Here is a 22,721-nt window from a genome sequence, read left to right on the forward strand (position 1 = left end):
AAATCCAGATACTTTAACCTACTTTGCATTATCAAAATATAACAGTCTTTGAATTTCTGAAATATTTACTCTCTGCCTTCACTCACTGCATCCTGATAAAACCTTAACAAAACGTAGAATCTCTTGTTAGCAATAATCTTTCCTCCGAGATAAGGAGAAATATATACACATATAAAAACTATTTGATGTTCAGGGTGAAAAGGCAAAATTTGCAAACATCAGTTAAGAAATACCAATTAGTATGTTTTTTTCCCCAGCTATTAGTAACACAGATTGAGTTTAAGCTTAGCTCAGAGGACGCTGCTCGCTGTACAAATGAAACATCCATTTTACTAATAAGGTTATTTTAAAATAAGATGTATAATTTCTTCACTGGCAAAGTATCCGCACTGAGTAAAAACTCATGTTCAGAAATACGAAGAGAGGTGTTCCCGGGGCTGTGGTGCACGAACATCGCACCCATGAAATCACACGGGATTTAAAGAGCAGCTCCAGTGCCTGCCCAAGGTGGAGCAGGGCACTCGCTGCCCTAATGGATGCACCAACACCCGGGAGGGCCTCTGCTCCCTGGACCACTATGCAACAGGGACCTGCAGCAATAAACCCCAGAGGAGAAAACAAACTTTGCAACAGATGAAAACGTCCTGAGGGAGTGGGGTAGGAAAAAATATGACAGCAAAAATCACATGTGGTGTTTCTCACCTCTTCGTTCCCCAATCCTCTCCCTCCATAGCATCCCCAACACAGTGGCCACTCCCAGCCTTTCCACATCTACCAACGCTTTGGCAATGGCAAGAACTGCCACCTTCAAATTAACCTCGTGGAGTTAATTATTTTGGCAGCCCACTGCTCCTGAGGAACATCTGGAAGTTTCTGTCTTAGCAACAACTGTATGAAATTTCATAAGACAAAAAATAGGTACTTCTCTGGCCCTGGGGCTTTCTCCCATTCTTTGCTGAATGCTCAAAGATCGCAAGAGTTCAGAAATCTAAATATAGGGATTATGCGACCTGATTATAAAACTGTGCTACACAATAAAAATAGATCCAAAAGGGTTTTTAAACAGCATTTACGCTAAACATGGCTTCTTTCTCAGAGACTCTGAAATACTTCCAAACCAAAAGTGACCTGCGTCTTGCATCAGTTGTGTTTTATTCATGAGGAGCAGAGCACTTGAGAGAAGCAACTGAGCAGTGTCAGAAACACACATCCGAGGCTCGCTTTATTGCTGCGCTTGATGACAGATATGCAGATGGGTACGTAGCCGAGCAGAAAGCTGCATCTACACATGTTGGGGCAAGATTTCTCCAGCTGACCTGCTGAACCACAGTATTCAATTGCTTAGTAATCTTTACCCATGATACGTCCATAGAGCAGGAAAGTATCATTAACCCCATTTACAAGATAAGGAATTGAGGCTCATTTTGGCTAATGCTTGCTCAAAGGATTTCATGTTCTTTTGAGACTTTTCAGGCAAAATGACTTGTCTAAATAATATATTTGGTCTGCAGCAGACGAGGGCTACAGTGCACAGAAGCACTGTCCTCACCTCCAGACCACTCTTCTTTTTCACATCCCTCCTCAAGCATAAGGAATATCTTGGCATCTTTGTGCCACCAGCCAGATTTGAAAGCTGGGAGAGCTTCTACACAAGGAACAAGAAACAGTGTTGGGAATAGGTGAAGACGTCCCAGCTCAGCCCGGCCTGAACTCTGACGGTGCACCTGGAAAAATGGATGTTTCTTACGCCATGAAAAACTGACCTCACCAAAATATTCTACGGAACATTTCATCCAGGTTACGCAAGGGAACAAGGCTTACGTGATCACCATGTACTTTCTGTGCCCAGCCCCGCCTGCATCTTTTGAATCCCTTGGGATTAACAGAAGCAGAGAGCTCCCAAAGACACGAATTCTCACGGCATTAAGTCTGGGGCTTGCACCACTGGAGGCCTCCAAAACCATTTGATCAGCTGCCTCCAACAGCCAGCTGGCTCACCGGCACTCCGCCAGCTCCAGGCTGAGCCGTGCCAGCAGGGAGTCCAGCATGGCCCGGAGGCAGCTCAGGCACTTCCATGGACCTCATCGCTGGAGAGCCTGGGGAAACCACACGTAGTGCTGAGGGGAAGGGCGGAGGAGGGAGAGGAACAGATAATAGATCGGTTCTGATAAACTGAAGCCTTTAATGATCTACCCACGCACTTGAGTTCGATCTGGCATTGACAAATTGAAGCTTTTAATGATGCGCCCACACATTTGAGTTGGACACTCCTCTTCTACAACTTTCACAAAAATAGCCTGCTGGGTTAAAGACAGAGAAATTCTAATAATGCTGAAACGTGAGCAGAACTCTTGACCACTCTTTGACAAAACTTCTCCCCCAACTGATTCTTTGATGCAACCTCCAACGCAGACCTTCTCCTGTGCTGCCTTGCTCCCATACAGATTCTCCGAAGGCTACAGCTAAATACGGGGCAATGAGATGCAGCGGTTTTAGCATAACTGAAGTACAAAGTCAATCAAACCTTGAAACAGGAATCTGGGCTTCATTAATTCCAGCAATCACAACGTTTTTATTATCACTGTATTAATCAGAATAGGAAACCTATTAATCTGCCCCCAACAAAAATTAATCTTCGTAATACTGAACAGATTTGAAAGACAAGTTTTAATATTTCGCTATTTAAATCTCAAAGGCAGAGGCACACAGCTCAGATGATCTGGTGGACCACTATGGACTTCATCTCATCAGCATGAGGTCAGCCCTGCCACCCTGACCTTTCCCTGATGCTTCCAGCCCTCTTTGCGCATCTCCGCCCCAGGGTCCGGCTGCTCCCAGGGCTTTTGTAGCAACCTGAGAGCATCGTTTCATACATCAAACTGTAAAACTGGCTGCAGCACTTGATGCAATTAAAGAGTTGTCAAGAATTTATGCTGTGACCTAAGGAACAGCACGGTGCATCCCATCCAGCAGTGCTTGGGCGGCACAGGCTGCAAATGCCACCCCACGCGAAGGGCTGCCTGGGTACGCGTGAGCTTTCTGCAATGGGCAGGACAAACCTAATGGGTAGCAGATACATGACCGTGTGTTCAGGGGAATGAGAAGAGGTGTGGTGGGAGACAAAGGCAAGCAGCTGCAAAACAAAGTATCTGAAATTCCCGTGCTCCACCGGAGCGAGTCAGGGATTGCTATGCGGATCTGGCATGGGGTACCTGCGCCCAACCCTCGTCAGTGCAGCAAACCCCCCCCAAGCCATTGCAGGGAGCTGCAAAACACCCTGCTGCTACCAGATGTGGCATCATAACAGAGCCCAGTTTCAAGGAGAAAATGGGTGGCAGAGGGAAAGTCCTTACGAAATGATGGCAAGGGGTGGGACAAAATGGGAAGTGGCTGAGGAAATAATGACAAATGACAAATGTGACTGAAAAAGAGGAAAATGACCCAAAGCATCTCCAGATACCCATGCCCTGCCTGGGGTGGGTGACACAGATGAGCACGTGGCTGCGGTTCTGCTGCTGCTCTTCCATCGCCGTCCTGCAGCGGTAATTGCTGATGGACACGTTATTTTGTTACTTGGCCAGATTTTCATTAAAGCAGCTTTCACCAACATATATATACATACATACATAGATACACATACACCCTGGGACTGTATTTGGCACAATACATTTCAAAGCCTGATCAAAGGCAGAACTTCAGTCATCTTATGCACCACTCACATTAGGCTGTTTACTGACTGCAATGAAACTACAGAATACTGTTTTAACTAATGATTTCTCAAAGCCATGTTGCACAAAAGAAAACAGGTTCAACTTGTACATCAGTGCCTAAGAGACCGCTCCAAAACAGACAACTGTATGAAAAGTTGTGCCCATGTATACATATATACAAAACTGTTTTTAAGTGACTGTTTTAAATTAGAATAAATCTGTGTTCCACCAATTAAACTTTGAATGCACGGCTGATACCGTTCGCTATTTTAAACAAGCGGCATAATAAATGCAAAAATTCAAATATTTTAGAGAAAATACTTGGAGAGTTGAAACATTAATTTTGCCATATACAATCTGTTTCACAGGGATTTAAAAAGCGTTATTGCCACCCTGGGTACATTGGAATAAAGATGAAACACCATCCTTTCCTATTTACATATTAAAAAATACGTGCCTTCTTGATACAGACTACCCAGCTTGCTGATACATGACTCTGTTAAAAACAATACAGCCTGTCTAGAAAATGCAAAGCCTCAAACCAGATGCGCCCGTGCAAGAATTACTGCACTCTAACAGGTTGTAAGTGGAAATAAAATGTATTGCTGTCTTGTTTATCCTCCTCTCCAGTGAGCGTCTTGCGGGAGCAGGGCTGGAGGAGCCGCAGCTCCCCAGCGTCCTGCCTAACGATGGGGCTGTTTACCAACCACCACCACCGGCAGCAAAATAAGAGGAGTAAAATCAGCCTGGAAAGCCTTGGGATCTCAGGATGTCAACAACCAGGTGAAAAGAAAGAAAAAAAAAAAAAAGACCACCCCACACACAAAACCCCCAAAAAAACAATCAAACAACCCCCCCAAAAAGAACTACCATCCCTATTCTTATTTCTACCTCATATACCTGTATTTGATTGCAGCTTGAGATGCTCAGCAATTTCCTAAAATCTTTCAATACAGATATAATTTTTCCAAAATAAATAACCTTTTTTTTGTCCTTGTTTTTTTCTTTTTTTCTTTCCTTTTTTTTCCCCCCTTTAGATAAATTGCCATTAGAAACACATGCCCAAAGCATCCTTAAAAAGACCACGAAGGCTGCTTGCAGGGGGAATTTCACTGCACCGAGAGGTAACATTTGTTCTCCTCTTTCAGCTGGGATCCACCTCAACTTTTTGATGTTGGTGGAGCTTTTATTTGCAAATAGAGCTGAGCTGCTTGGGACAGAGGGCTCCTCCGGAGCATGCCATGTGGCCTGCACAGATGTTCCTTTTATTCCCATGTCCCACAAGGCTCCGTGCCTCGCTGGTGTTAAACAGATTACGCAAGTAGAACACTTGATTTTGCATGTCCCCCTTTTTTCCAACAGTTGTCTAATTTACTCAACTCGTTTTGCCCCTCCTTCCCCCCCAATAGCTACAGAAAACACAGAAAAACCAGGCAGAAGCAAGGAAGTTTCTCCTCCAAGACAAGAATTTGTAGAAATGCTCAGCATCTGTGAACAAAGCAGGAATCCAGGAAAACAAAGCTCTTATTTGGACAGTAAAGTAACTAACTCATTAGGTGCTAGGTTCTTCTAAATAAGTTCATCATATCCCAGTAACACCAATAGCTACAAGTATCATAATCTCTCACCCTTATTTAGATGTCCAAATGAGAATTGAACTTTTTCCAAAATAGAAAGAAAAAAAAAAAAAAAAACAAACACAAAAACCTAACACCAATTATGGCTGCTAAGCATTCGAAAATCCTTGAAAATCTGGCCTTCAACTTGGTCACAAAGAAGGGGCTTAATTTCCCGGCTGTCAGGCATCCCAATCAACAATTGAAGTCAATGGGATCTACACAGTACCTTATTAAAAAAAAAAAAAAAAAAAAAAAAAGAGCCTAAGAGGCCCATTAAGGAACTTCAGCTACAGGGAGACAACCTCACTACAGAAGACAGCAGCTATACACAGCTTTGTGCATCAGCCACTTTGCTCTCATGCTTAATTTGATTAATCATTTTGGTATTATCTCCAATTAGAAAAGTGTCTAACAGAAAAAATAATAATAATAATAATTAAAAAAAAAGGTTAAGACTAAGACGCAGCAGAAAACGGCAGCTACTGAACATGGAACTACTTGGGACTTCTAGCATTTGCCAAAGATACAAAATTAAAGCTAAAAATTGTGGGCAAATACAAAGGCATTGGTGTTTCATCCAGACTGCGGATTTTGAAATTTTTTTTTAATAAACTGAAACCGAATTCCAGATGTTGAAAGCTGGGAAGTAAAAACTGCTCTAGCTGTAAAAACACGGAAAGGTGAGACAAAAAATTCCGCTGAAATATAATGATTCTTAGGGATGAAAGCAAAGCCCATGCACCCCCTCCCCAGGAACGGGGTGGGACAGGATTTTTTCCCCTCTGCGTGCCAAACCAGGTAGCAGCAGAGGGGTTTGCCCAGAGTTTCCTTTTAATACGGGACAGACTGGAGCAGAAATTCCTGGGAACTCCCTCAGCAGGGAGGGGACTGCACATTTCCTGCATTTCTGATGCTGCGGCAGTTGTGAACGGAGCCCACCTGGACCCTCCGGCACCCATGCCCTGCCACCCTGCAACCCACGGTCAGTACCTGGCAACTCTACCTGCACGATAACACCAAGGGGGGACTTGTGGATGCAACGGACACAAACTAGTACATCCCAAAAAGATGCACAAACTCACCATTTTCTTTCACCAAACACAGAGTCCAAATCACCCCCAACACAGCAGAGCCACATGTGAGGCTCCGGGATGTACTTCAGCATCCAAGTACAACCCAAATCTGGACCTGCGCAACTGGTTCTTGTTTTAATAGATGGGTTCAATCACCACCAACACTCAGAGCTTTTGAGAGCAGAATCCAGGGCAGGATTTTGAGATCACTGGTTTCACCCCTGTTTATCTCCATCACAACATCCACGATGCTCTGCCGATGAACGTACAAAATCACAGAGTATCCTGCAGCATCCCACCAACTCCATCCCAGAAAGACACTCGGTTTCACCCTAAAATTCAAGGGCAGCGGCAAATGTTTGGATTTTGATAAGAGGGGGAATATTCATCAGCATACCTCACTAGTGATGTAGTCAAAACTTGCAAACTTAGTCACAGAAATATGACTGGACTTGTCTGCTACCACAAAACAAAGTACCGTCTAGTGGTTAAAATCGGAGGACATGATTCAGGAATGCAAGCCTTTTCAAAGAAGAACTAACACATGATTAAGTGCTGTTGAAGTCAATAGGCTGATTCAGAGACCAACTTTTGGAGCGATGGATAATACTCCCCACATTGCCATATGGCTCTCAGTCAAACTTCCTAGAAGCATTTGCTAATACCGGGTTCCACCACAGCTTTTGGGAGGCCTGCTTTTCTTTTTCTTTTTTTTTTCTCCCTTTCTTTTTTTAAACCTACGTCTGGGATGTTTTTCACCCACTCTGAAGATCCTCCGGGCTCTTAGGAACCGAGAGAGAATACCCAACTGCGATTACTGCAGGGTGGTGCACACTCATGAAACGATTAATATTCTCAAATGAAAGGTTATCTATAAATAATAAATAAATGCAAATATATATTATACAATATATTAATATATAACATATAAAATAATAAATTCAGATATATAAATAGTAAATAAATGAGAATTTATTATAATCTAAACCCACTTTTTGTGATGTTTAGTAAAAGGTACGCAAGCCTGTTACAGCAACGAAGTTCAGCGTGCGCATCTTGGCCAGCCGAGGGACCTCTGCAAACAATCCCAACCCCACCTCAAAACTTCTGAACCCGCTGCCTTTATGACCTGGAAACAGTTCACTTCGCCTGCCAGCTCCCCATTCACTGCTACAGTAAAATCTTCTGTGGCAGGTTTGCTATTTCTTATCCTTCTGATCTATATCGTGCACAGATAGCAGCCCCTTCTCATAGCCTCCTGCGAAGCGGTGACAACAGGACGGCCACCGAGGCCGACCCCTGGGCAGGCAGCACTGCCGCCCCTCGCCGAGCAAACCATGTCCCTGAGGTTCTCCTTATCTCCCAGGAACGCCACCCAACAGCACCTCCTGCTCCCCAGCCATCCTCCATCCTGTCAATACAAACAAGCAGCTAACCAACCCTTTTAGCAAGATAAACGGCTACCTATCAGCATGCAAGCTAACATGTGCAGCAACTCGGTTACAATTTTTATTTGTATTTATAGGATGGGGAAGGGAAGGGGGAGACCCCTGGCAGAGCCACCCACTGTGGTTTCATGCCCTCCCCAAGCCACCCGACTGACACAATCCACTGATTTTGCACATTTCCTGATCTTTGCAAAGGTTGGAAAGTTATTCTTTACGTTTAGTCACAGAAAAGAAGAAGAAATAAAACAGAAGCCAAATGAATTCTTGTTGGCTTTTCGGAACACTTCATAGTACAGATAAGGTGTAACATCATTTTTAAGCAGTTCGAAAACACCCTGTTACTTCCTACAGTTAAATAAATGCAGTCGCAGCCTAGGTCAGCCCTCCCAGCCATCTTGTCTTTAAGGCAATGGGGAAAGAAGAGGCGCTACAACCTACAGTACTTTTTCTGGCTATTAAAGCGTTTCTCCTTATTCAATATCTAAATTAAATCAAATGGAGTATACTAAGTAAGCCCATAAGACACAGCGCATGATGCAAGAGTCTTAAAATCCTTATCTACTGAGCACTCCAGCTTAAAGGCTGATGTTTTATGTTCCCCTGCAGTGCATGGGGATCCTGCTGGCTTGGCCAGACTAGGAAAATAAGCTTCGAATGACCAAACGCAACTGCAACTTTAAAAGTAGGAACCAAACCAGACACAACAAACCACAGAGCAGCCGCCCCGGCCGGGCCTGAGCTCGCCCAGCACTGCCGTTCCCTCGCCAGCACGCTCCCCGCGCGGCAGCGCATTTCGCAGGGCTGCTGATAAGATGCTCGCGAGTACAAGCCTACGATGGGTCGTTAATCACAAGATATTTAGCCCGAGATGCACAGGGTAAGGAAGGCAGAAAACCGGCGCGTGCTGACGGAGCGACAGATGCACGGAGTTGTGCAAATTTGCTGAATTCCAAAGTTATGAATTCCTCGAGTTTAAGCGATTCTTGAAACGCCGCTGAGCCAAAATCCACAGTCCTGTCTGGATGCTCTCCCCGCAGGTCCTGACGCTCGGGCGAGAGGACGGCGCGGTGTGGGGGAGCCCGCCCCGGAGCACACCCATGGGTGCCGTGCAGAGGAGCGGGAAGAGTGTTTTAGGTCATTTTCTGCCCCTCTCGCCCCAGGCAGCCCTGCGGATGGCTCATGGGACAGACATTCCCTGCAGCGACCGCACGTGACCCTGGGCAAGAAACGGGTGCTCCTCCACGCTCGTGCACCCATATCCGCATCCCAGGGCAAGCGCTGTGCAGAGTGCAAGCAAGAGGGACGGAGCACCAAGTATTGCAGAGCCTACAAATATCAGCTTCCTATAACATGCAAATAAAACCTGAGTTCAAGACAAAATCCAGCATCTCTTCTGAAAGTTTGGATATGTTTCTCTCCTGAATATATGTAATTAAAGCATAATTACGTGTGAAACATCATTTTACATGTCCTGTTAAAGGGCCATTTACCACAAAGAAGAGGTAAGCAGCTCAAATATCAAAATGTGAGTAAAACTCTTGCTGATAACAACGCCATAAATTAATATTGGTAGTTAACTAAGTCTGGTGGTATTCTCAGACTTTTATTGGAAGACTGAGGCTTTTTCACAAAATTTGTGTTACTAAATAATAATATTTACTGAAGTACTTAGCTCTACCAGATCCATCGATTTAGTTGTTACTGTTTTATTGTTCAACTCATCTGCCCTATATTTAGCATACCTGCCCATAGAAACAAACCACACATTGTACTTTGTTTCCTCCGAAGAAGAGCTCTGTAATTATCACCACACCTCCTAACTATATTTGGAGGTCAAATTTCAGATCTCTTCCTCTTTTTTTTTTTCTTTTTTTTTTTTTTCCTCCCCTTGTTACCTTTCAACTTGTAAGTGTCAGAAAACAGTTTTGAAAATTAAAAACAATACCTCTCTGGGCAGGGAAATGCAAAAATAACATTTCCTCTGGACCAGACTTCACAGCTTGGAAAGAAAAAAAGGGGAGAGAAAGAGACAGTCGCTTAATGCTGCAGAGCGGCCACCGGGCTGGAGCTGTGATGACAGCGTTGGGACATCCTCAAAACCACCCTGCATTCAACTAACGCTAAGCAAAGCACCGCTGCCAGTGCAGCCGATCCACAGGTCATCGCAACCCTGCGGACGTCATGCTACTACTTGTGATGAAAAGAGAAGGTGAATTTAAAATCGTGGTGGTTGTTTTTTAATTTTCTAAAAATCAACAGGAATTGGGTGCATCTCTCTCCAGGAGCACGCCAAGTTAACATCGCTGAGGACACGGGGGGAAGCCTGGCCTTAGCCAGCATCCTTTGGCAAGACGGGACTGCCTGACATCAGCAGAGAAAGGATCAAACCACATTCTGAGAAACTCCTCGGAGATGTACCAACAAGTAATATTAAAATAACAGTGACTGCTTCACAGTAATAAGGGGTAAGGAGGACGGGGATGGGGGGAGTAAAAAAAAGACACCAGCCCACAGTAGTAACTACAAAGAAACAATTTCAAGGCCCAAACCAATACTTTTTTTTTTTTTTTTAATTAAAACAATTTCATAAAACAACACTACTACAAGCCCATCCAAAGCAGCAAGAAGCCATTTTTACCATTTTAATCAAACATAAAGCTGATATGCTAACTTAAAGGATCAGGACAAAATAAGATATGTGGGCCGGCAATCTGAATGCCAAGTTTTACCCATGTGAATTCAGTTATAAATGCTTGGAAAATGTGATTCTTTAACTTAGAAATAGCAGCTGTAGCATTCAAAGGTACTCCAGTAATTACTGGAATGCTTGCTGAAAAACTAGACAGAAGCTAACATCTTACTTACATTAAATACACATTCACCGCAAATTAAAAGAGCCACAGGAAAAAAAAAAAAAAAAAAAAAAAAAGAAAACAATCAGGCAAGCAGATGTTCAAAAAAGAAGAAAAAAAAAAATGACAAGAGAGGGCCAGATGCTCATTTCTGGTACTCGGTGCGGTGCACCAGAGGTGCCCTGCATCACAAGCCTCCTGAAGTCACCGATGCTCAACAGCCGAAGGGATTCAGATTCTCACCTATACATCTGTAAGTGGTAATTTCGTTCTAGATACTGCAATAACACGCTGCCTTAAAATCGCAGAAAAGCTGCCTAGTCATCCGAGACAACAGTAAAACAAGCAGCAACACCAAGTGTAGTTGTCTACTACTGCCTGAGGGACTCGTGGGTTTAGCAACCGGGCTGGCATAAGGATTGTATTATCGAGGAGTGCCCTACACAGCTTTATTAAGTACCAGTGAAATGTCTACTGCACTCAGTGCCTGGGAAATACTGTAAGAAACGCCAACCACCAACCACCAAACGACAAATGAAGCTACTTGGCCAATCCAGGCTTATTATCAGCTGCTGTTCCCTGAAAATAAACCATTTTGGAAATAAGAAACCGGTGACGTTAGCAGAGACGGGTAGGAGAACCTCTTTGCAGTGAACATAAAGCCCCAGGACACACTGGCAGGAGCAGGGAAGTCTGCACCCAGCCTTTGGAAGGAGGTACCCAAAGAGAAGCTATCTGCAAAATGTGCATCACACTCTCCTGGCTCTCTTCACACCTCCCCCTTCGCATCCCCACTCCCATGCACCTTCGCGTCTATTCCCACACTTCTCTCGCTACCCACATCCTGAACATATTTATGTTGTAAATATCCATTTGGAATCATTCGGTATGCTTGTGGCACAGAGAAGGATGCTGCTTTGAGCTTCAGAAGGCAGCCGTGTCGCCGTGGCCCCTCTCTCCCTTTCCCAGCTGCATGGAAGGGGAAAAAATTACTTGGCCCTCACCATTATCTTTTATCCACTCAGGAACCAGACTATTGCCTAATAAAACTTCACTGCAAAGCTATTAAAAATTAAAGGGATATTTCCCTTCCTACATAATGATTTGTCACAAGCCAGACCTAAATCACGATTGATGAGGTTCATGGTACCTTCCTTTTTCTTTCTTTTTTTTTTTTTTTTTTTTTTAATTTGGCAGAATTTTCAGATTTTTTTGCAGCCCTTCTCACTCCTGACTGACACAAAATTTCTCCTTCAGTCCTCCAGACCTTACTTCTTCATCGAGATGAAGTAAGAGGTGAAAGGCAGCTGAGCCAGCAGAAATGTTCCCACTGTCCTTCAGGAAACACATACAAGAGTCCAAGTAGTTGGTATGATTCAGAACTAGTGGTAGAAAAAGGACAAACCAGATTACAGCAACACAGAGGACTCCATCCAAAACCTGCATCCAAAGAGACTCCTGCTAACATATGGTGGAAATGTGACTTTCTGCAAATATCCTCCACAGAAGCCAATTCCTCTCCTCCACCCAAGCCACGTCCAATAGCTCTAGTAGAATGAGCTGTTACTTACACGTATTAGTCAGGATAGGCATCAGCCATGATACAAATTTTAATCCATCTAGCTAATGAGGAATCTGCCATCTAGTTAACGTGCTCAGAGCCTCCAGAGAAATTAAAATCTACCTATTTAGGCTCCTCGCTAACCAATGTGCTGCCCATCCTGGAGCGCGATAGCTGCTTTTCCGAGTCATCATGTCCCGCGCTCCCTCCGCGAGACCGGCACCACTCCGCTCCACCAATACAAAGAGAAGCACCCAAAGCAGAATCGCGCTGGAAAAACAGAACTTGGAAAGAATGCATTAGCAACTTCAATCCAAATATAAAATGCATTTAAAGGTCATAATTTGCATAACTACATCTCATGTTTTTTGTTGTGTGTTTTTTTTTCTTTTTTTTCTTTTTTAAATTGCTCTATCCTGGAAGGTGCCGAGCACTTCTGAGAATTGCTGAGCGCCTCTGCTTCTCGTTTAAAGTTTTAACAACTCTTAGGGCTGTTCAGTGCTTGGCAGGAGCAGCTCTGCAAGGCGTCCTAGGACCATGCTAATAGGTACGTAGCATTTCTGGAAAAAAAAAAAAAAAAAAAAAAACAACAAAAAAAAAAAACAAACCAAAACTTTTCAAAAAAACAAACTAATGAGAGAAGGCATACAGCCCCGAGAGTGCACAGCACCATTATCACATGCTGACCTGACTGGGCTGACACGGGAGTTTCACTTTCTTACGATGAGCTCTTGGTGGTGGATTCAGAAAAGCAGCAAGATGCAACCAGTCATAACAGGAAGAGCTCAAAAGGCCACAGGCAGAAATTGCCCCAACAACGGTCGGGGGTTTTTTTAATCCTTTTGCTCACTTGGATCAACAGCTGCCCCAGTCTGCATCCAACAAGGATGCTACACCGATCCCCTAAAACGTCATCACCAAACCCATACCCAGTCCCATGAAAAGTGTCGTATTTTCCTTGAAAGGATTGTAACTGGAAGAGTAGCAGGTACGAGGAGTGCCCTCTTCAACCAGAGAGAAAACCAGGAGATGCTGGAACATTCAGCTCTTGCTTCCTGCACAAAATTAATTATAACAACCAATCTGTGCTGCTGCTTAGTCTGCTGGGGAAAAGATGAAATGGCTAAATTGATATCAAGGCAAAGGAAGGGCTCGTCGCAGCAACGTCTGAGGCTGCTGCAGAAGTAGTATTCTAACAAAAGGAAACTCTGGAGATGGCTGAAAACTGTGGCTACAAGCCTGCAGTTCCCCCAGCTTGTATAAACGTGCTTGCAAAGATCAATGCGCTCAGCGTCAGGTTCAGAGGCTGAACGTGGCTCTATCACCATTAGCACCTGACTGATGATTGACACAAACCACACACCACCTACAAAGGCATTGCACAGACCCGAGCATGTGGGAAATGCAGGCTTTCCAAAAACCCTCTGCAACATCTTAGATGTTTTCCCACATTTCAATTTAAAAAAAAAAAAAATTAAAAAATAGATCAAGGTTGCAGTATCAGTGTTAAACGGGATCTTTCATTTCCGTGGCATCTGCTCGCATTCCTTTCGAAAGTTAAGAAGTATTCTGTTTATTCTGGACTTGGCACAAGATCTTTCCACCAAGAGCAAGTTCCACCTAGTGCTCTGCTGCAGACATTGCCAGCAGAGAAGAGACCCAGAGCACCCGGGCTTGGTAAGAAGCTATGAGTACCACGTTAGAGATGCTGTGTACTCAGTTTTTCAAGGTGCACCTTTTTTTTTTTTTTAGAAAGGGGAGTAAAGAGCACACCATTTTCTTGTGAAAACTGTATCTATTTCAAACAACACAGTGAAAACCTCAAAATCAAGCTCACGAAGCCCTGTGGATTTCCCACAGTAACGTTAGTCATGGGGTCTTTTTGAGAAATGCCACAGTCCTGACTAAATTGATAAGAGAGAACAACGATACCCTTGTTTCATTACCATCAACACTAAAATATGCACCTGGCAAGAACTTCTGCATTTCTGTCGCCTTCCCCCCTAGTCTCACCACCCTTCTTGCTCAGTGGTGCAAGGAGGCTAAAGCTCCTAATTCCTGGCCCACCTTACCTGGGGTCTCTGCAGGCCCCCTGAAGAAGGGATTGCTCCATCCCATCAAGCAACCAGACCTTGAGCAACATGAGGTTAAAATCCCTTCATCTCCCGTACCATCTCTCAAACTTACATTTTCCAGAGAGGACGAGGAGATTCGAGGAGATGCTCCCTCCTAAGCCAAGCTGTGGTGGGGAGGCAGAGGTGGATGGCCGAGAGAAAGACAGTCATAATTGTCCAGGGCTGGTTTAGGTCAGGAGTGCCTCCAGATCGCAGTTTGAGGGGGAAATGAGACTGCACACCTGCGCCGGGACCTACGCTGACCACATGTCATCAGCCCATGGAGGACAACAGGACTGTGCTGGTGAGGAAATACCAACATCTGCAAAGGAAGGCGTCTCCATAAATCCAGCCATGCCTGAACCCTTACAACAGAGAAGGCTTCAGAGACGATTTGGCACAAGAGGCCACAGTTTTCATGTAGTTTTAAAGGATGAAGATTCAAATCAATAAGGAGCTCTCGAGGGCCTCTGTGGCCAACCCACGGGTGGTCTTATGAGGTCCTGCACTGACCACGACATGGTCTCAGAGAACGGACCGTTCAACCTCCCCAATGACATTCTGGCAAGAGGAGATCCACACGTGGCCTCATGCATAATAAGAAAAATCCACAGGTTCCCTTCATTGCAAGGCGTGCTTTGCTTTGCTTTCTTGTTTGTTTGTTTTTAAATATTCTGGCAGTGGAAAGAGAGTCACTGTTTTGTTTTTCTCCCCCACATATGCTATATAGTTTTCTCTCTAGCACTTGTTTCTTGCTTACTCAGTTGACTATAGTCTGCTTCTCTCACAGGAACGCTAGCTGTGTTTGTCCCCAAACTGTATCGTGATCCAACTGCTTTGTGTCATCTCACCAGCCCCGCTCGGGGAACAACGCTCAAAATATTTTCCCTAGGATGTGATGGGGAGAGATGGGCATATATGTTATTTTAGAGCAAAGCTGACCTACAAGGCTGAGGAGTGCACAGAAGTGTTTTGGCTAGTGAACTCAGTAAACACGACATGAAAAGAAGGAGCAGTGCTACAAACAATACCAAGGCTTTGTTTGTACAACGGTGCTATTTTGCCAGATACACTGCTAAGAAAATACCACACTTCAGCTACACGACACGGCAAGTCCCCCTGCAAATTACTGCACAATATGACCATGCTTTCAGCAACATTTAAATGCAGCCAATAAATTAATACAGGACATCCCAACCGTCTGCGGGTCGCAGTCATCAACAAGTAGGTCAAATTAATTCTGGAAGGCTGAGAGAGGCACATAAAATAGTCTACGGCAGCAGTCCGAGGCAGGGATGAAGCAATTCCCACTTGAACTCATCTAGAAGCACTGACACAAGTCCAGGCGCTAAAGGGATGCAGGACGAAGCCATCCCCCGTCCACGCAACTTGCCTTCCATCTCTGCAAGTTAAAATTAATTTCCCTGACAAAATGCAAATACATTAAAAAAATACCCAAGCCAATTAAGACACAAGTGTTTAAAGACATGAGTAGTAATTACAAATGTATTATTCATACCTAATTTACAAGATGAACTTCTTTCAGTAAAATATTAAACTGTTTACATGCATTCAGGAAGACAATTTCCCAACCCTTCGCGTCCTGCTCTGAAGCGGTGACTATTGCTATGCAACAACTCCGCAGACTTACAGTGTACACTATGGAGTAATCAGAAAATGTTTGACCTCAGATATCTACTTGACCCCACAGAAATGCAGACTTGCTCGCTATAAAATCCTAAACAATGGGGCAGACAAGGTCAGAGGGTCAAAGCAAGTATTAACAGGTCATTGTGCAACCCACTTGGGAGCAATTACTTCTGGTCACGGCTAAGTGGACACTTGATTGAATACCACTAAGACAGCTCACATCCCACAGATAACAATCCTCACAGCGATTAAGAATTAAAGCCCCCATGATTCAGCCTTTATTACTCAAATGAACCTAACTATTCCATAAAAAACTCTTGGTATATGCATGATGCAAGGTCTAAATTGAAATGCCACCTCATTAAACAATAATATCTAATTTTATCTAAATGAATTTTCATGAAAGTACGCCACACAGCTCAGGAATTTTTAAAATGAATTATCACAAGCGATACATAATTTCACCAAAACTGCTGCAGGAAAAAAAAAAAATTAGCTTCAGGGATGAAAGGGAAACATCTATGCTGAATGAAAATTGCACTTCTTTCTGCTTGCAGAAAGGGTAAAAGGGGGATTCGGGGCTTCTGCCAGACAACAGAGCTAGATTTTAATCAAATCAACACGTTTCTGCTATGTCAGGGTACGCTCACCCTACCCTGCCCAACAGAAAGCACCCAAAACACATGCCGAGTATCACTGCACACACAGGCCACTTTCAGAAAAGGGGATGTCATCTGCACATCAAACCCCTAAAATTGGGGTTTATTATCATAGGTCACTGAAAGAGCCACCCATGACTCTGGCTGTTAACTGGCCTCCGTTGCTACAGCTGAAAACACTCTGTAGATCCCCTCCTGAGGGGTGAAAACCCTGCTCCGACACCTGTGAGTATGTGTATGTGCTGGCTTTTCGTTTAAGAGCTCTTAATTATTTCACAAAAGCTATGAAAAGCACAGACAAGATGCCTGCTTTAAAAGGGATCCTGTCAGGAATCACAGAAAGAAATAAAATAGGTAAGCGGATTTAATTTTTAGGATATTTATTTGTTGATTGCGTGAGCAGGGGCAGCAGGTCCCACTGCCCTATGACTAAAGCGCAAGGCCATCGGTCCAAAGGTGGTCTCAGCCTCATGTCTATAGCTTCACGCATAACTTTTTCCAAAGTCTGACTCTCCCTCAGCCTCCCTTGTCCAGCTAGTTCCTGGAATATAGCTGGTACTCAGGAAGCCCACATCTTCTTTCACAGGCTATGCCTTTCATAGGAGGAGAGGAACAAAAAAAAAACCCCCAAAAAAACAACAAAAAAAAGACAGACGTTCTCCAAGCTAACCAGCCCAGCCTAAACCTGCGGAGAAGAGGTTGCACAGATGCTGGTGGCTGGCCGGCACACACCAAAGGCTGGAGTAAGGTCATCAGGGAAGCGATGCTAATGCAAGGTAGGGCCCTTCTGGGGATGAACTCCTTCGCCCCTTCCCCACTCCACACCAGCAGCAAACCCAACGCCTCGGGGATATTTAAGAGCACTGCATATGCAGACACTTGGATGTGCAAAATTATGCATGCATGTTTGGAGGCCATTTTAGAGCCTGGCTCGTGAGTCATACAGAAAGTAGATCAGGAGAAAAAAAAGTTTAAAAGATGCATTTTTTCGTATTCTTGCTACTGCAGCATAGCTTTGCCCCCCCCCCCCCCTTTGCTTTTTTCTTTAATATTGAAACTCTTTGGGCCTTTGTTCTGTAGCTGTTGGAAAATTCTGAGTTAAAACAGGAGTCTTTTACATTAGCGTTAATACCATGATAGTCAGCTGATAACACATCAGATATGCAAAATTCAAGCCTGACAGACTGGTGTTCACCACTGTTGATTATTGCACAGGAGTACACGAGGAATGAAAAGCTGCACGGTCGCTTCTCCCTTGTCCTGCTGCCAGTGAGGTGTAATAACGCTATTATGAAAAGCAAACAGGGATGAACTCTGCTCAAAAGAAGGTGAAGCCCGAACTGAGAAATCAATTGCTGCATCAGTCGTGCCCCTACAACTGAGTAATGCTGTTACAAAGTTCATCGAGCCCTCAAGATCCTCACCCTGGCAAGGCTTACAGTATTGTGCATATTTTATTGGCACTGAATATTCATATTGTGCCAGCATGTGGCAGCATGTGGAGACCAACCAGCTAAGACTGCCACTGTGGGGAAAAACAGTCCTGGAGTTCAGCCACCAGCTGGAGATTTCATCGAGAGGTCCACGCTCAGTTTTCCACTCCTTCACGGACTTTCTGCCAAGTTGCGCATCTCCCTGTTCCTCTGCCCACCCAGGTCTGGGATGAAGATCTCTTCATCTCCTACTACCCTGTGGGGGACAATGCGTTACAGACCCCAGTGCCCCGTTAACAGCAGCCGGTGCCCAGGAGACTGCCGGGTGCAATAAAAGCAGACGAGAGCCCATGCTAGGGAGTTCACATACAAAAATAAGATGTACTCTCTCACTGAGACAGTTCCACTCATACCTGAGAGGGCAGTAATTGGGAAACAAGGAGGAAAGTGCTGCTGGGAGACAGGGACTATTTGAGCTTTGCTGCACTGATGCAGTGAAGAGGTACTGATGACTCTGGGGTATGGGAAGGTGGTTAAAATGGGGCAAAACTGAGGAGGGCTAGGAAAGCACAGATAAACTTTATGGTTGTCTCTGCAAGGCAGAACAAAGCCACAAAGGGATGCGAAACAGTCCCAAGTCAGAGCGGTGCTTGGAAGCCGCACACCCAATGATCCTCATGATGGGGAAAGCGCTAGAAGTAAAGACACACTAAAAAAAAAAAAAAAAAAAAAAAAAAAGATAAATGAGGCAAGAAGATGCAAGAAAACTCACTTTTAGCACCAGTTGAGTCAGGGAAGGGCAGGACTGTGAGACATCAAGCAGGGGCCAGCAACTGGTCTTACTACCTGCAGTAGTAAGAATCATTCACCAGGCCTTCCTTGACCAAGCTGTACAGCGTAGAGTCCCTTCTTCCTTTCCTAATCCTTTCAAAACCATTTGAGCATACCATACATAAAACACAAAGTTGAGAGTTATTCCAATCAGCCAGGCCAAAATCTACCGGATGGTTCAATGACTCTCTGAGTCATTGCTTCTGATGAGGAACGTGAATGAGATCAGAAAAGTAAGTCACACCTAAGCTAGCAAGGACAGAGGTGCATCAGACCACCAAACCATCGCATGGGCAATGGTACATGGTATGAATTGGGTCACACAGATGATTTCAAGGGCTTTTTTTTTTTTTTTTTCATTTGGTATTATTTCATTTGTGTGTCCAGGAATTTCTTTTTGAACTATTAAGTGCTGCCCTATTCCCTGACCATTTGCTGTGCACTACAATGGTAGCGCTGTAGACACCTCCTGTCCACCCCATCCTCTCCCAGGTCTCTTGCGCTGTGCTTATCCTTCCCAACTAAACAGGTCACCAGGGTGCCAGCATAATCCAAAATCCAGAAGCCTGCAGCCTCCCTCATGCCTACTCAGCCACAAAATTGAGGTTAACTGTTTTCCTGAAAACTGTCCTTACATCCAGTTCTGACCAGTCAAAGCAAGCCACTCTCAGGAAGACTCTGCCACCCTATAACGTCTCTCAGCCAGGAATTCAGCAGCTAGTAGATATTAAATAATCAGCAAAACAACCTCGATTAAGGTTTAGCAACTCACTCCCTACTTGCAGTTACTTCTGGGGTGGGGGAAAGCACCATACTGCCTGTATGCTTAAGCTGCTTTACCTAATATGTATCATTTACTGAAACTGGTCTGAACAGTCATGCGTGCACACCTTGTGCTAATGAGTGCACCCAAGTCAGACTTTGTAAGCAGAGAGACCTGCTGTTGGGTAACTCACACATGAGCTTTTCAGAGAAAAGCTGACACTTTTTTAGAAGCACAGGCAGGATTTTAACCATCCCTGCAGCTCCCAAGTAGTACATCAACACTTGCAAACCAAGACGTTCAACTGCCAGTACGGACTTGGACTTCCAGCAACTGGGCATGTATAGGTGATGTCCAAATTCACCAGGGGCAAGCAATGACACTTTGGTTTCCCTCCCCTTGTTTAGCAGTTGGAAGAATCATTGCAAAGCGGGCCATGGCTGGAGGCGAGGTATCAGCACGGGATTGCTGCAGGGGAAGGAAATTGGGAAATCAAGAAGGAAATGGCTGGGCCGTATAAAATCCCCAGTCCTCCCTCTTGGATGTTTCTGGTTCAGGAACAGATGGGAAGAGAAACCACTCCATGGCTAACCCAGAGGAGGTAGAGAAGCCTGAAATAAAGTCCCTTTGACTTCGTCTCTGTCTCTCTGACAGCCTGACGCAGTCGTGGACTGAGCAGATAACAGGCAACCATTCATCAGCTCAACCAATACACAAAGGCAAGAATTTCCCTTCATAAAGAGATTTAATGATAGAGCTTTAGAAAGTGGTTAAAGGAGAGAGACTGAGAGTGAACACTCTAGAGATGAGACCCAGTAGGTTGCTATTAATATTTCCCTGAAGCAGACATCCCGATTTGCAGCACTGGAAGGACACAATTCAAAGAGCTAGGCATGTTCTCCAAGCAAAACGTTGCCCAACTGCAGAATCAGAGCTGACTTCAGAGAAAAGTTTTTCCGCCAATCTAGTCTAATGGACTATTGACTTTTTTTTTTAATCCCAATCAGAAAAAGCCGACCGATGAGTGCTTGTCTTCCTTGGTACACTGAAAAAAAAAAAGATGCAACTAACCAGCTGGCCAGGGATGTCAGCCAATTCTCTGTTCAGGAAAGATTTTTTTCACATCTCCCTTTGAAAATTGAAGATTAGAAGATATTCCATAAGGACAGTCAGTCAGAAGGCAAGCCTACAGGCGCTGCCACACTCATCACCCATACCTGCATCCTCTTGTGCCAGTGGGTCCTCCCAAAACACGCCCCACCTCTGCCATACCTGCCCACAAAGGGCTGGAGATTTTGGGCCTTTTCTAGGGTGAAGCAGCTGGGAGGAGAGAAAAAGAAGTTTTCAACTCTGCAGCTTTTTCCTGTTCAGCTCCCTGCAATGCTTGCCTTCCTTTTTGGTACAGAATACTTCAGTCGCCCGGAGCTATTCTAGTTTATACTGGGCATTCATAGCAGAAGCCCAACAACTCTTGCTATTTTTGCTCATGGCTACCTGAGCGAGCAGCTCTTGGGCTACAGAGAAGCACCTTCTTAATGAAGCAGCTATGAGATCAATGTTGTATGACTTCCAAGAGCAAAACAGTTTACAATTAGCTGAAGGTCTGGTATTTGACAGTTTTTTATGGCTCTTTTACAACTGTTTGCAAATCTTTTCTTCCTTTAAATTATTCTGAAAAGTGTTAGGGGGAAGCCAAAAGTTATTTTGTGCAAGCATGTGTCTACTTGCATGAATCCAAGAGTCTCTTTAATTTAAAAGCACCATTACAAATGCCTGTATTTACACGATAGTTGTTTATGTAATGCTTTAAAGAAAATCTAAATGGAGCACAGAAGCCAATGCTAATGCAGAAGACAGTGGGAGTTAATGAACACGCTCCTGGGGCAGCCCAGAAGATGGCAAGGCATAGATTGCAATGACTCAATAAAAAGGCCATATTTCTCAAAAAGAACTTTTGATGCAACTTCGGTGCGTGCATAACCAATGGTTTTTAGGCTCTTCTTCTCACCTGGATTCATGTGATGTTCAGGACCACTGTTTGTATATTAGCCCAGCATAAAAAAAAGCCAGAACACAGACTATGAGGACACAACTCCCAAAATACAACCTTTCTCTTAAGATTTTGTGCATTTCAATAAATTAAAGTAAAGGTAGAAATTAAGGTCTCTTCAAGCAGGCTTTTTCCGAATCCATACCCGTCTTCCTTTCATTCAGACATGCAAACCTTTTAGTACTCCCGAATCCAGAACAGTCCGACTTTCAACCCGGAGTAGCAGCCCAGGTCTTGGCTCTCAACAGCACGGCACAGCCCCTCGCCTTCACCTCAAAGTATCACTTACTTGAAGTGAAAGTGCAAGAGAAAACCTTCACAGATAAAAAAGCATGTTCTAGCCTTAGGCCTGTCAGCATGGCACATGTCTAAAGAGAAAAATGAATCTGCATGATAGAGGCTTGAAATGCAGGTGCCTGGGTGGAAAAGAGAGTTTCCAAAAGGAGGCATATGCATGTTAAAAACAAAAAAAAAAAAAAAGAAAGGGATGCTCATTTGCAAGAGAACAGAGGACAAAAAACAAAACTACACCTGTAAGAAACATGTTTCTTTGCCAGATGCATTAAGAAGGTTATACCTTCATTTTAGACTCTAGCCAAAAAGATTAAAGCCATTTTCACCCTCACCCAAATCACCAAGGAGACCAAACCTTCTTCAGCTTTTAACTGCAGTGAAGTTAGCATTGAGGGAGGACTCAAGAGAACCATCTCCCAAGCTCCAGATCACTATCAGTTTCATAGCATCCTCCTGGCTGCTAATGCTCCCTTCCCCTGCTCCCATGGACCACTGATGGCAGCTCTCCGCCTGCTCCCCAGCCAACACACCATGCTCAACTGCGGAAGCATCTTGCTGGACAAGAGGCCATGACCAACGCCATCTTTTCCTTGTAATTATACCTATGGTTTGGCAACACTGTATCCATAATCTAGACTGATGGCATGCAAGATCCTATGTCTTC

At 44.3% G+C, this 22,721-nt stretch overlaps 1 protein-coding gene across 4 annotated transcripts in view; it reads right to left on the reverse strand.

Annotated features, from left to right (window-relative positions):
- The window catches only part of FOXP1 (forkhead box P1), a 389,382-nt gene that overhangs the window by 342,104 nt on the left and 24,557 nt on the right, over window positions 1-22,721 (reverse strand). The gene's annotated exons all lie outside the window — the stretch shown is intronic.

This window comes from Platalea leucorodia (genome assembly GCF_965183815.1).
Source record: "Platalea leucorodia genome assembly, chromosome: 9".
NCBI lineage: Eukaryota > Metazoa > Chordata > Aves > Pelecaniformes > Threskiornithidae > Platalea > Platalea leucorodia.